The 13,068-nt window shown below is 35.4% G+C and overlaps 1 protein-coding gene across 10 annotated transcripts in view; it reads right to left on the bottom strand.

The window, feature by feature from the left end:
• The window catches only part of beta-Spec (spectrin beta chain), a 54,614-nt gene extending 42,258 nt beyond the window's left edge, over positions 1–12,356 (bottom strand). For 8 of the 10 annotated variants that reach the window (XM_076121224.1, XM_076121220.1, XM_076121221.1 and 5 more), the window contains exon 1: positions 12,047–12,356. The gene's annotated coding sequence lies outside the window, so the exon portion shown is untranslated. Of the gene's footprint in view, positions 1–5,966; positions 5,986–8,038; positions 8,206–12,046 lie in introns of those variants that run through there. The other 2 variants (XM_076121214.1, XM_076121215.1) reach the window with 2 other exon arrangements.
• Between the last annotated feature and the right edge of the window lie 712 nt (positions 12,357–13,068).

A 13,068-nucleotide genomic window follows, 5' to 3' on the forward strand; every position in this document is an offset into this window, starting at 1 on the left:
ATTCGTAATTGTTCATGATTCAGATTGCTAATTCGGCACGATGAAAACGGAATCAGATATAAAAATAAACCATACCTACTGAGAACCGACATTTGAAATCAACCCAGGAAATACAGCCAATATACGCAATTCAATTATATTAAAACATGAACTAATCGTTAGTAGATTAATAGGGCAGAGTGCCCATATTGTTCTATAGGAGCATACAGATAGGTAAGATATCGATCCCTCAGAAATGGGACCGTCACGGCCGCTACCCGTGCAGGGTTGGTGTGGCAATTCGCCCAAACGTCACTGACCGGACATTGGAAGGCACCAATATCTAGATAGGTAATAATATACATATCTGCCACTATACATAAATTGTGACTTATTTTTAGAGGCGCGTGAAGAAATATTGGGTTATTCGAGGCCAATAATTTCAGAGTTATACTCCGTCATAATGTTTACGTCTATAATAATTCGGCGATTGGTACATCGTGCCGATTCCATCGAATATAAACATTATGTTGAGTAGGTGAGCGTTATTGAGAGTCCAATTTAACAATTTACTGTAATCAAGTTTGGAGGATTATTGTCCTAAGTATTATGTATGATGGTTGCACCATCGCCTCTGTGAGACAGTAGTCAATGAGTGTGGCGCGTGGGAGTCGGCACTGAACTTTGTAGAGTAGGATGCGGCTCATTTGTTGCCAGCGGCGTTTATAACACCAACGTCATTTGGATTCTAAACTTCACGAGACTAAACTGTTACTATCTTATAATATACTTACCTTGTTTTTTACAGAAACCCCCAATTGTTTCTATGGGATCATCGAAAGGGCTTCATATAATGGTACTTCAATATTTTCTGGTAGGAAACACCGTAAGTCCCTCTTTTTGAAGGGCTTCTGTGTATCAAGTATCAATTTGAACATTTATTAGCAGTATACAACTATTTTATGACACCTTCAAACGTCAAAACGTGTCAGAACAGATATGAACTGAAAAAGTACTAAAACAAAACACAATCTCTTTTCTCTCTGAGAGAAGTACTTGTCTGAAGTCATTTGTAAAAATACAATTCGGTTGGGAAATCCTGATAGCGTCTACGTACATAAACAACTAACAATTACTAACACATCGACCCAATGCATCAAAATAAACTTTCTGGCGTCAGAGCACACAGTCATGCAAGGCGAATCATCTTTACATCGAAGAAAATATTTGCCGTCTTTATTTCTAGACGTGTTCTAAGTATTATTGGCATTGAAACAGTCCTTCCTTTCAATAAAATGCTTCGCATAGGTATGTAAGTGTTAAGTTCTGCAGGTCAATTTGGCAGTATCATACAATCATAGACGGCGATGGTATGACATAAGCGTGGTGACGTCACCGGGCGTCGGCAACTGCGGCGAAGGCCAGCCCTGTTGTTTGTGCGCGACCGACCGGTTTTACAGCAACACATGCACTGCACGCCACCAGCTTCCATTACCCAAGTAACACGCGTTACGTCTACACTATACGACAGCTATGAGAATCAAATAAAAAACTTTAGAGCAGGGCTTGTCAAACACACTTCAATAATTACTTGACCGACTTTGAGATGTTTAACTTTGAGTACCTAGTAGAATAATTTTCTTGAGTGCTGGATCGCTTTTTTTTACTTTTCTCTCGACAGACGGCGCAGTGTGCAGTTGCCACGCCTACGTGCAAGGTTTGACTCGATGGAGCGATGACGCTATCGCCTATTTAGGTCAATATAACTCGCGACGACCATAAAAATTATAAACAGACGGTAGAGTCAACAACTTGGATATTGTCTTGGACTAATTTAATGTAGAGATGACGATCTGGAGAATGAGGTACTATTAAGTGCTTCTAACGATGCTTTATCCCATTTCCTTCTGGAATTACATCATTCAAAGAAAATATGGTAGATTTGCAAGAAAAATAAAAGTGATTATTAAATTGCCTCAAGACTCATATTTTGATAGTTTGCCAAAATACCTACGCTATATATTAATAATGTATGTAATGTTTATTGGGTCCAAGAAGGAATGCTAGTGTTATAAATTGAAAAACCAATCGAAGTGAGTCTGAATACTCTGCATAATAATATATCAATCAATAGTAATTTAACAAATGGACGGTCGTACGGGCAGACACCGACAACATACAAGCATCAGGTTACAAGTAACTCTATCACCTATAACAACAAACGAGTTGATACATTATGAAATTAACCGCGATTAGATGTTGCAATCAGTGAAATTAAGCTCTTTCACTACAGTATGGTGCATATTTCTGATAAAATGCATTCTATAGCTATAACTGTCCAAAAACTTTTTGCCAGAAATGGACATTTGACCAAAAAGTTGCAGTTCAGGTTCGGTTTAAGCCTGGTTCAAGTTTTGGCGCAAACTGAAGGTTAAACACAACGCCAATCATCGCGTGACTGAATTCGGTTTTGGTAGACAGAACTTAATAAGAATGTAAAAGCATACATTTTCACAATGTACAAATGGAGCGAATTTTTACGGTCTGGTATTTAAAAGAGAATGACTTCAGGTGTAAAAGTACCAGAGAAACTCATAGCCATCGCGCAGACATCCTTGTGGTTAGATCATAAGGGAAGTCAGGATTACACAGGCTTAAAATATAAGATTGCACAGGAAACATTGCAAACATAGTTGCATCACTGCGTACAACGGCACTAACATCCATTCTCAGAAAAGAAAATAGGTAACCATTGTATGGTTGCCGTTCGTGTTAATAACGCACTATGAATAATTCACAAGCCATGGCTTTGCAATGAAATTCTTTGTGCAAATGTAGGAGCACTTTCCATAATACTAGCAGCAGAGAAATCAGTGTTAAAACCAATCTCTAGGGAAACAAATTGGCCAACCATGACGAAAGAACTTTGTAAAATGTTTGGTTGAGAAATTAGATGAGGATATGACAGCCAGCAATAAATTGATGTTATCAGCTTTTTGTGAGTAAGTTTTAAAGCTGGGTAAGCCGGGGTACCGTTATACTTTGTGTTATTAAGATCTCTTGATGACCCTAATTGTGTTGATGACAAATGCGAGCGCTTGATGTCTGGTTTTAAGAACTTTAATGTAAGGTGTTGAGAACACAGTGACATAAACTTTAATGTATTTTGTGCAACAACTCAAAATTCAATTTAAAAACTTTAAGCAAATAATCTTTAAAAATATAAATATTAACTCAAGAATAATATTTTCGTACGTGATTAAAATCAATGTGGGTCAAGACTGAAGCTTATTCCGGCGCTTGCAATTCTCAGAAGGAAGTTGAAAGCTGGGAGTAATGAACACCACCATTGTGTACAAGTTACAACAAAATAAAGCTTGTGACTTGTATACGTATTCCTCATGCTGGCCTCGACACCATATTTAAAATGTGTGATGCAATGCATAATATAATATTCACGCCGAAACAATGCACTATTAAACGCAGTACTGCACAAGTGAGATGGTCAATTTATTGACTATTCGGTTTCGCATTTTGAATAACGTATAGTCTACCTTGACATTGAGGACACGTTTATAATAAATCATTAACAGGAATCGGTCAAACACACTGTAAAAAATAGAACTATGAAAACTCGAAAGTATTTTAGCATGATTTTTTGGCGTCAATAGGATCGACTTATTAATAAATTTGACACGAAACAGATCAGAATGTATTTACCTGGAATGCCAAACAAAATAGTAGGCTACGAGCAGTTTCCTCCTGATAAACTAAAATTACATAATTTTTGCTTTGCGATAAACTGCGGTCATTGTTTCATTCGTGTAGCGTGACATCACAATTCATTCATGACATTACAATATATAGGACGAGAGCTTAGCGAACAATCCGACTTGATTGCATCAAATTGGTGCTCAACAACCGGCAGATTGTTCCGGCGAATCAACTTCCATTCAATTTTCATGACATTTCGATGTTTTATGCTGTGCGTGAACAGTTACGCACAGTGTGATTTTATGATAAGACACGATACAATTGCAGATAAGCCGTTACCAACCGCAATCAAACATAATTAAAAGCTGATTGATCGATCAACTCAATGAAAGCAAGATAAATGACAATAATTTTCACTAACATAATCATCTAGGTAAATCAAAACGAAGCGGATATCTGTGATTATAAAACAAGTATTTCAACAGTTTCTGTATAGGTTGAGAGGTACAGCTTAATATGTATCTATGTAATTGTAATTTGCTACAATTTACAAGCCTAACGAGCTAATGTCTATCAACAAGATTGGCAAGTAGTCATTTAACCACATTTTAACCGGTTCCATTAAAGTACTCGTGTCTAATTCCGATCTCTAGTAGTAAAATTACATTTCTATGAGGTTTTACTTCCGAACGGTAGAATGTTACTTTTACATTTATTTGCTCTTGGCTCTAAGAATCGCCATTCCATTTCTTGTGGTGGACAACCGCAAAATCGATTAGGATTGTATGCTAATCTCCTATTGTAATGCATCCAAGCTAATAATTAAGCCAGATAATTGAATAGCACTTGTCCAAGAAAATGATAGGAATAAAACCAAGTGTGTGGACAAGTTACCGCATTTCTTTGGTTGGAACATTGAACACATACGCGTGTACCTAGTGCTGTGTGTAAGTATGTTCAGAAAGCGGTTGTTACGTGAGTCGGCGAGTGCAAGACATGGACTGGATTCGAGGTCGACGACCCCGGTAGAGCGGGACTCAGGACTCTACCGCCGGAATATTAAACGCGATTTTCAATTGCTTTTATGTCTTATTTTGATAGTATAAAAAAGGACTTTATTAAATCTTGTTGATACTTTCCGAGATAATGAAGTGATGTATATTGTAATTTTGTCAATAGCGATCATGTTTCATAATAACTGTTGCATTAAGACGTGGACCAATATAATTCAACATCTTAATAAGCAATAAATAATATCGAGTTATAGGCAACTAGGACATTAAAAACAAAATTATCCCAAAATAAGAAATATGTACAGAGTTATTTGGTACTTTAGCAGTAATAAACTTCAAAAGCGTGTCGAATAAAATAATAAACAAAGAAGTAAGTAACAATGGTGAACTGTTGAAAAGAGTAGAAAGCTTCTGGTCGCGCATGCCCCTTTTGTTAGCACCATTAACGCCGGTGGTACTCAGCCGTGAAAGGGCCTCGCAGTTAAAATTTCGGTCGAGATGCAATCAAATATGAAGTAGTAGGAGATTGTTTCGATATTATCTCAAGAGGTTAAACGGTAACAGACTTAATTAAGCTTGGGCACGATGTCTTCGAAAATAAGATTGTCCCCCACGCAAAAATTTCGCAGAGTTTTGCAATTTTCCTCATTGAAAATCGAGAGCCCTTCAAAATTATATTGTGTTCAGAACTTGGAATTCTCAGAAATAAAACAAGGTGTATTCTTTTCTACGTTGCTAGTAAACCAGACGTAACTAACATTGTCAGAATAGTGAGTCATGAATCATCACTAGTTTACAGCGGGTGTTGCTTATCAAAGATATTGAATGGAATTTGGAAACAATACAATTTGAGTAATACCAGCTCAACAAATATTATAATAGGGATCACCCCAGAAGCTAATTTATCTAGAAATCTAGTTAATTTTGCAAAAATAAGAGACATTTGTACGTATTTGATCATTCATAATTTCTATCATCCGTCACAGTCACGGTTGGAAGAATGTTTTATCTCCTAGGGTTTTCTAAAGTGTTGTTTGATTGCGGTGGTACCTTTGTCCAGTAGTTCACGGCTCAGTTCTGTGCGTACTGGCCATAACTCGCTATATTTAGATTTCTATAAAAAGTACTAGTGGATTCCTGAGAAACCGTAGCTTTGTGTTGGGGAAACGTTCTGTTCTGATGGTATATCGCACTTATATTCGCAGTATGTTAAGGATCTTCTGCTATTTACACCGCATTCATTATTAATTAATGACTCACATTATTACTGTCACGTTCAAGGTTTCATTATGTCATCCGACGTAGATACTAACCTGTGGACAAAAATAATTACTTTAGAATAGCTGCACAGTAAATAGCTACGCATAATTTAATCGATATCGTATGTTCCTTAATTTCGAAACCTATTTATAACAAGTCTGAATAACTGGTTCAATCATTATGTCACATGGTATGCTAGGGTCAATTTAAAGGTCGAATGACAAAATGGGGAGATAACGCTACACCAGCTAGCTCCCCTCTTTAACTGCTGAATAAACAAACGAAATTAAAAAGCAAATTATAACCAAGCCTTCATACTTTAAAACTAGTAACATACTTTTGCGTAAGCTGAACATAAAAAGTCAAATTTCGTAATATTTATGCCTGCAAAGCACTTAATTTCTGCAGAAAAATGTTCAATATCTATAATTTCTTGTCGAATTACAAAGATAACTAGAGATAAAGCGTAAACGTATACGAAATTATCATTATATTGTATTAGGTATAACAGTTATGTTATGTTAATATCATCGTGTACGTAAGATTCACTTTTTAAAGTGCGCGAAGTAGAATACACTTTGCGGCTGATGTGAACGATCATCGTGCAAATTTAGATGTCCGCCGCCCACAGATTGGACTAAACATCAATAAACTCTGACGAAATTTTTAAGAGTCCAAACTGAGTTGAAGATTGTGAGGACGAACTGTTACTGAATGTGAACAGGTCGACGATGAGCTCACCTATTATTTTTTGTCATTAGCAGATGTAGTGGACGGCGGGCGCTGCGTACTGTATTATCATGGCGAGCATGCCTCGGACACTGACTCATTACGGCCACTACCTTTACAAAACTGTGTTTTTATGCTGCCTCACAACAAAGGGCGTGGCCGTTCCTTTAACTAATGCTACTATCAGCCGTTTTGTCTTTCAAATATTATCTTGTTTCAAGAACGAGCTAATGTTAACAAAACGTTTGAGATAGATGACATCATAACAAACAAGATAAATTAGAGTTATAACGTATGATATCATACGATGTAATACTGTGACCGCAACACGGTTTGACCTAGTCTTTTGGTGCTCATATTTGAACAGTATTTTTTTCAAAGAAGAAATCAAAACATTGCTAGTATGTCGTACAAAATGTCGGCGAGCATAACTGAACCACAGCGAATCGCGTCACATCGTAATGTGTTCAGCTTCAGTTTGCTGCCAAAACGTATAAATCAGGTTTGTATCGCGTACAAAAACGCAGATGAGTTAGGTATAGAAGCGATACATTATTATAATCCTAACATTAACCAGTATCGGACAGTTGATCAGAGTACGTCTGCGCGAGTGACCTCGATGACGGCAGGGGGCGGGGCAGACCGCTCTGCAAATAACGACAGAATCTCAACGCACCCGGCGAATTCCGTCTGGAGAATCCGTCTGGATACAACTACATACACCTCTGATGCATGCCATTAACACAGGTCGCAAGGATCAACTAATTGAGATACTGTGGGAGAACACATATTACTGTAATCACACAGCATTATGTAGTTGCCATCTCTACATACACAGGAAAACTAAATGGGGTCAAGGAATCTAGTGCGCTAGGGTGCAATCTATTTTCTAGAGGCGAATTTTATGCAAATGCGAACTATTGTGAAAGGGGACTAAACACTTTTTAATTCAAAGTAAATGTAAAGTAAGAATTTAAATCGCAGTCAAGTAAGTCTGCCATTTCTTTACAATAAATAAAATAGTAAAAAACAGATCCGTAATAGAATGCACTCAATCAATAGTACTTAAACTTGTAATCAGAATCTATTTAAAAGGCATTTTTTCTATAAATAAATACAAACAAATACTAAACAAGGTCCAACCACTATTATTGTTGGACTGATTCTGTTTAACAAAAACCCCATTGTTGAAATAAACGAATTTGATAAAAAATCACAACGGGTGACATCATCGAGTAAACTAAACTATTGATCTTCAAACAACTCAGACACTTAGCACCGGAAACCTGTAACCCTAAATGAAACGGTGGCCTCATTCAGAAAATCTGCAAAATATTACATACCAATAGCTAGCGAAGACTATCTCATCTCCGAGCTTCTATCCAAACGTATAAATTCACTACACTGAGGTTCTATAAAAATGTAAAGGTACGAACACACGGGTAGACGTTGGGAATAACCCCGAACAGCACGGCACACAAGCGCGTCGCGACTCCAACTCGACAGAGTGAGCTGTGGGCCGAAATATCGATCGGACTCCTGGCGCCGGCGAGCCGCATATCCCTAGTGCACGCACGCCCCTCCCCGCCAGCTTGCCACCCCTGTGTAATACACCCTTTATGCTGGGGGATTTACGTGATTCTGTTACAATTAATTCGTTGACATTGCGCTACGAAATGTAGCACAATGATAAACATATCTAATAAAGAGATAGACGTAAAAGACGTGTACATAACAAGTAACATGTTTTTTACTCTCAAAAATGTTTCCAAAATATAATCTGCCAGAATTTCGGCAAATCTGTGTCAAGAAGCCGGGAACACCAAATCACCCTTCCTCCTACAGATCAGACCGACCTTGTGGGACGCGCCACGCAAACCCCGTTACCCCCTGTAGCCGTCGACACAGGAAACTTCTTATAGAAAATTAACGGAAGGTATTTACCACAGGGGATAATGGTGATTAAGTAGGTACGATAGGAAATCCTTGCTCTTGAATTGTCAACACAATTTATTCAGCTGACCTTTTTGGATGAGGGAAACTGACATGCCCCGGGCCATATTAGCGCATGTCAATGTTTTTTGGATATGTGTCGAGCTAATATTAACATACAATATTAGGGTCAATACTAACTTTGCTAGCAGAGTTAAATAGGCTCGGCGTTCTATTTACTCTACTATTATTTATTAGCTCAAAGAATTTCGTAATTTCTGTCACTAGAAATTCAGTAGGCTAACTGATTTAGCGGGTTCGGTATCTTACATTATGTTTTATGGATAAATATGCAGATTGCTGTATAATATTGATACTAACATAAAATCCAAAAGTCATACCTAAAACTGGTTACGGTTTAATACATAAGGGTACTTAATATTTTCGTAAAATGAATACGTGACAAATTAAAATTGAATGGGACACTCATTGGTATTGTGGTGAATTTCGGAAGGAAACCGCCAAACGAAATATTTGATTGATTGAAATTCGGGGAGTAGAAGTTCGGAAAGTTTACTAGATAAATATTTTTCTATTTTATTGATTAGACTGCAGATGTGGGCAGGCCAATTTATTTTCAGCTTGAGTTAGACTCTTGTTGCTACAGACTAGTGTTACTACATTTATATTTCTTAAAATTCCATAACAAAGACCTTTTGACAGTTTAACTTTCCAGGCTGGATATTAGCAGATTTATAATTTGTATGAAACTACCCACACTTCAATTCTTGTAAAGGCTTTTTTTTACCCAAATCATGTGTCATGATTTAGAACTCGATGTCTTATAGAGATTATTTAGCAAAACAACAATATTGATTTAATAAGGAAAACATAAGTCATATATTAATCAGCCCTTTTTTTATTATTTTTGAATGTCAACATAGGTAGATCTAGCTCCTTCTTAATTATGCTTATTCTAGGTTCAAGTAACACCAAACTTTCCATACAAATGAAACATGTGGCTGCAAGGACAAACATTTCTCAACAGATGTATCAATACACTGTTTATCTAAGCTGTCTCAATGCTACTTCACTTCAAGTGAATTACTACTACATAGTATCAATATTACAACTTGTGTTTGTTTATTGAAAATATATTGTTGCTTCTGGTTAACATCACCCTACATTTTGGTGCAACACAAAACATGAGAATGGGTCATGCTTTCAACAAAATTTTCAATCTAGGTTGCATTCATACCACATATATTTTTAAAATGAATTAACATCAAGTTGGGTCTATTTATTATTACAATCATTTATTTTGCACTGAAGATGTTAAAATAAATATAACTTTGACATACTACTAAAGCCAAAACATGGAGCATAATAAAAGTACTATCATGACTCAAAATAAAAACCTGTCTAAGACAGTAAGTCTATTGAGTGACACATCATGTGACGTGTTGCTTGAGGCATTTCATTCCCTTCCTGAGTCCCGTATTCAACTTTGTAAAGTAAAGGGTTTGTAAGTATTCTGTTTGAAGTTTGTAATAGCAATCTATAACTGTTTACTGAGTAAACATGTCTAATTGCTCATTACAAGCAACCTTGAAGATTCATACAATGCTTGAAGAGGTGATTTTGCTTACAATCTAAATGATCAAACATTGTCAGGTTATGAAGGTTGTATGTATTAGAGTGTTGGTCTTAGTATTTAGTAAAACATCTCAAATTATTGTTAAGTTTCAATACAATTTTTTGTGCACAATTTTTACCGAATGACCAGTACTTTATGCTCTAATTCACTTTACAAAATGAATATTCAATAATTTACTTAATAAGTGCATAAATTTTATGTATCCAGGAATATTATTTAAGGTATAAAGAAGGTTAAAGTTATTCAAAAGTAAGGCTGTACTAATGCATTATCAATAATAGTAAATACTTGAATGGTTAGTAACACAAATGGTCACGCCCCACTTGCATTGCCTCACTGATAACATAATAGATAAACAATTGCTTGAAGAAACTACACCTATATACAAACTATACATATATTTTATACATTCCATGCAATGATTATGTAAGCAATTACAATTTATGTTCTGTTGACATACATTAGCCAGCAATTTTGTGTAAACCTTCAATCTTTAAAACAGATGGAATTAAAAACATTGTTTTACAAACTATCTAGTTACCTATATAGGCAGTCTTTAGGCTCATTATTTTTACAGCTATATAATTAGGTACTGAGAAGTATTTCATGATATTGCAACTAATAAATATTGTAATGAACAAAATTAGTCATAGCCAGATATATTGATTAGTCATTCTTAATTTTATCAGTCTCGTGATGTAGTGAGTTAATGATTCTACTGATGCATTCTAAATTAATGTTTCTGAATAATTTATTTCCACATTCTTCAGTTTTATGATGGATAGACAGATATGCCACAATGGTAGTTCAGCAAAAAATTAGAGCAATTATTTTTGTTTCCGTGTATTTTTATCCATGATTTATTACAAATTGCATTTGTAGATATGCAGCTACTGTACAACTTTCTACTTCCCATTACTGTTTGAGTTATTGGGGAAAGTTGGAAAAATACTATTTGTTTAACAGTTCACATTCAAGGCTCCCTTATTTGCCCAATAAACTTATTGCTATGAGAGATAATGTGTTATCTTGGCTAATCTATTTACCTTCTAGTGAAATTTTATATAGTAATGTACCAATGTTGCTATTTAAAATTAGCAATCATTGTGATATAGGTATTAGTAACCATACCAATATCACAATATTCAGTACTAGATACCTATGTAAGTGAATTTTAATTGATTTGAATATTATGATATGACGAGAATTTTGACTGTTCAACAGTAGAAAATAATAATAGTAAAAACCACAGCAATCAAATGGAATGTTTGTTTCAACAATCAAAGATATAATAGTCATTCATACAACAATAAATAGTTAACTATTCCTATGAATTATTTATTTATAAAAAAAAAACATTTTTATTCAACACTGGTATAATCATAACCAATTATTATTAAAAGATAACTTTTATCATATTAGTATCAGAGCTTTGGTGTGCTTACGTACCGCGCTTAGCTCAAGGCGTTACCCAAATGAAACAAGATACCGGGAAGAAGCTAGTCACTACTTAGACTCAATTGAAAGCAATTAAAGAAAAGCACCCAGCCCCGAATATTATAACTACAATATAGTACTTGGAATGACCCAAATTATAGTATCAGTGCACTTCGGATGTAGAATTGAAAGTGCAAATTACGAAAAGAAAGAGCAAAGGGCACTGATACCGAACAAACTAAAATTTGATGTCTTGTTTGCGCGATCGACAGATGCTATTCAAAATTGAATCTAGCTAGATTTATGAAATAACTTATCCACATACCTTCTCTTATAGGTCCAGGAATGCTTTTTCAGCCCGGTTATACACATAAATTTTCAACACACACAATATATCACTTTGGAAGTGGGGACCGTAGCTAATTGTACCCAATTCAATCCCACGACACAAACACTGGACAAACAGTTCTAAAACCAACTTTCAGAATTAATAACATAACACTTTTGATATGGATCTTATAAATAGTCGCTATTCATGTAGAATTCGTTGGAATATCATCCGTGACTGCGAGTACGAACACGGCATCGAAGGCGAAGCGAAAGACCGACCGCGAAAGCATCCACCTTCGCGCCGCTCATCTCACAGAATCGACAACTGACAGAAGTGGCACGAAAGAATCAAATTGTAACTGTAAAATACTTATACAGAAAAAGTTTAAATTATGTTCTTATAATAATTGTGTCTCACATTTAAAATGAAAAATGTTTTTATTCGAAGCAGCGTTACAAATTAATTGAAGTTCAAAAAGCATGTTATTACTTACTGAAATTAAACGTTTGTATAAAAATTGTAAAAATAGAAAGGAAAGTGTACATCAAGAAAAATACATTTTAATAGAATAAATATTTTTTATGACATAAATAAAGTAGGTAAATCAGAACAGAAGTTTCAATCGAATAAAAAATTTCATTGCGTAGGCATAAAACTTTTATCATACGTTTTTTTTCAAAGAGAATATGATCGCTGCGTTTTTTTTAAGTCTTTGTCCAACATGACATCATCTACCACTTTAACGAGTGACGTCCATTGTCACTTTTTGTCTTTGGTATTTTCTTAGTTTAGTATTTTATTTTACACAATAAATAACAGTATCATTTGGTGCAATATGTTTAGTTATTCTTTATAGGATTTATCAATTATTTTCGGTAATAAAATATATATGAGATGAATGCCTTGCCTGTCTCGGCCATCACTAGGACGGAAATCCATAGACAATATAAACTGCTTTCGCGTGAGGTGCATATTATATAGCCTGAAGAAATAATTATAGCAATAAGGGTCTTATA

This window comes from Anticarsia gemmatalis, chromosome 12, assembly GCF_050436995.1.
Source record: "Anticarsia gemmatalis isolate Benzon Research Colony breed Stoneville strain chromosome 12, ilAntGemm2 primary, whole genome shotgun sequence".
NCBI classification, from domain to species: Eukaryota; Metazoa; Arthropoda; class Insecta; order Lepidoptera; family Erebidae; genus Anticarsia; species Anticarsia gemmatalis.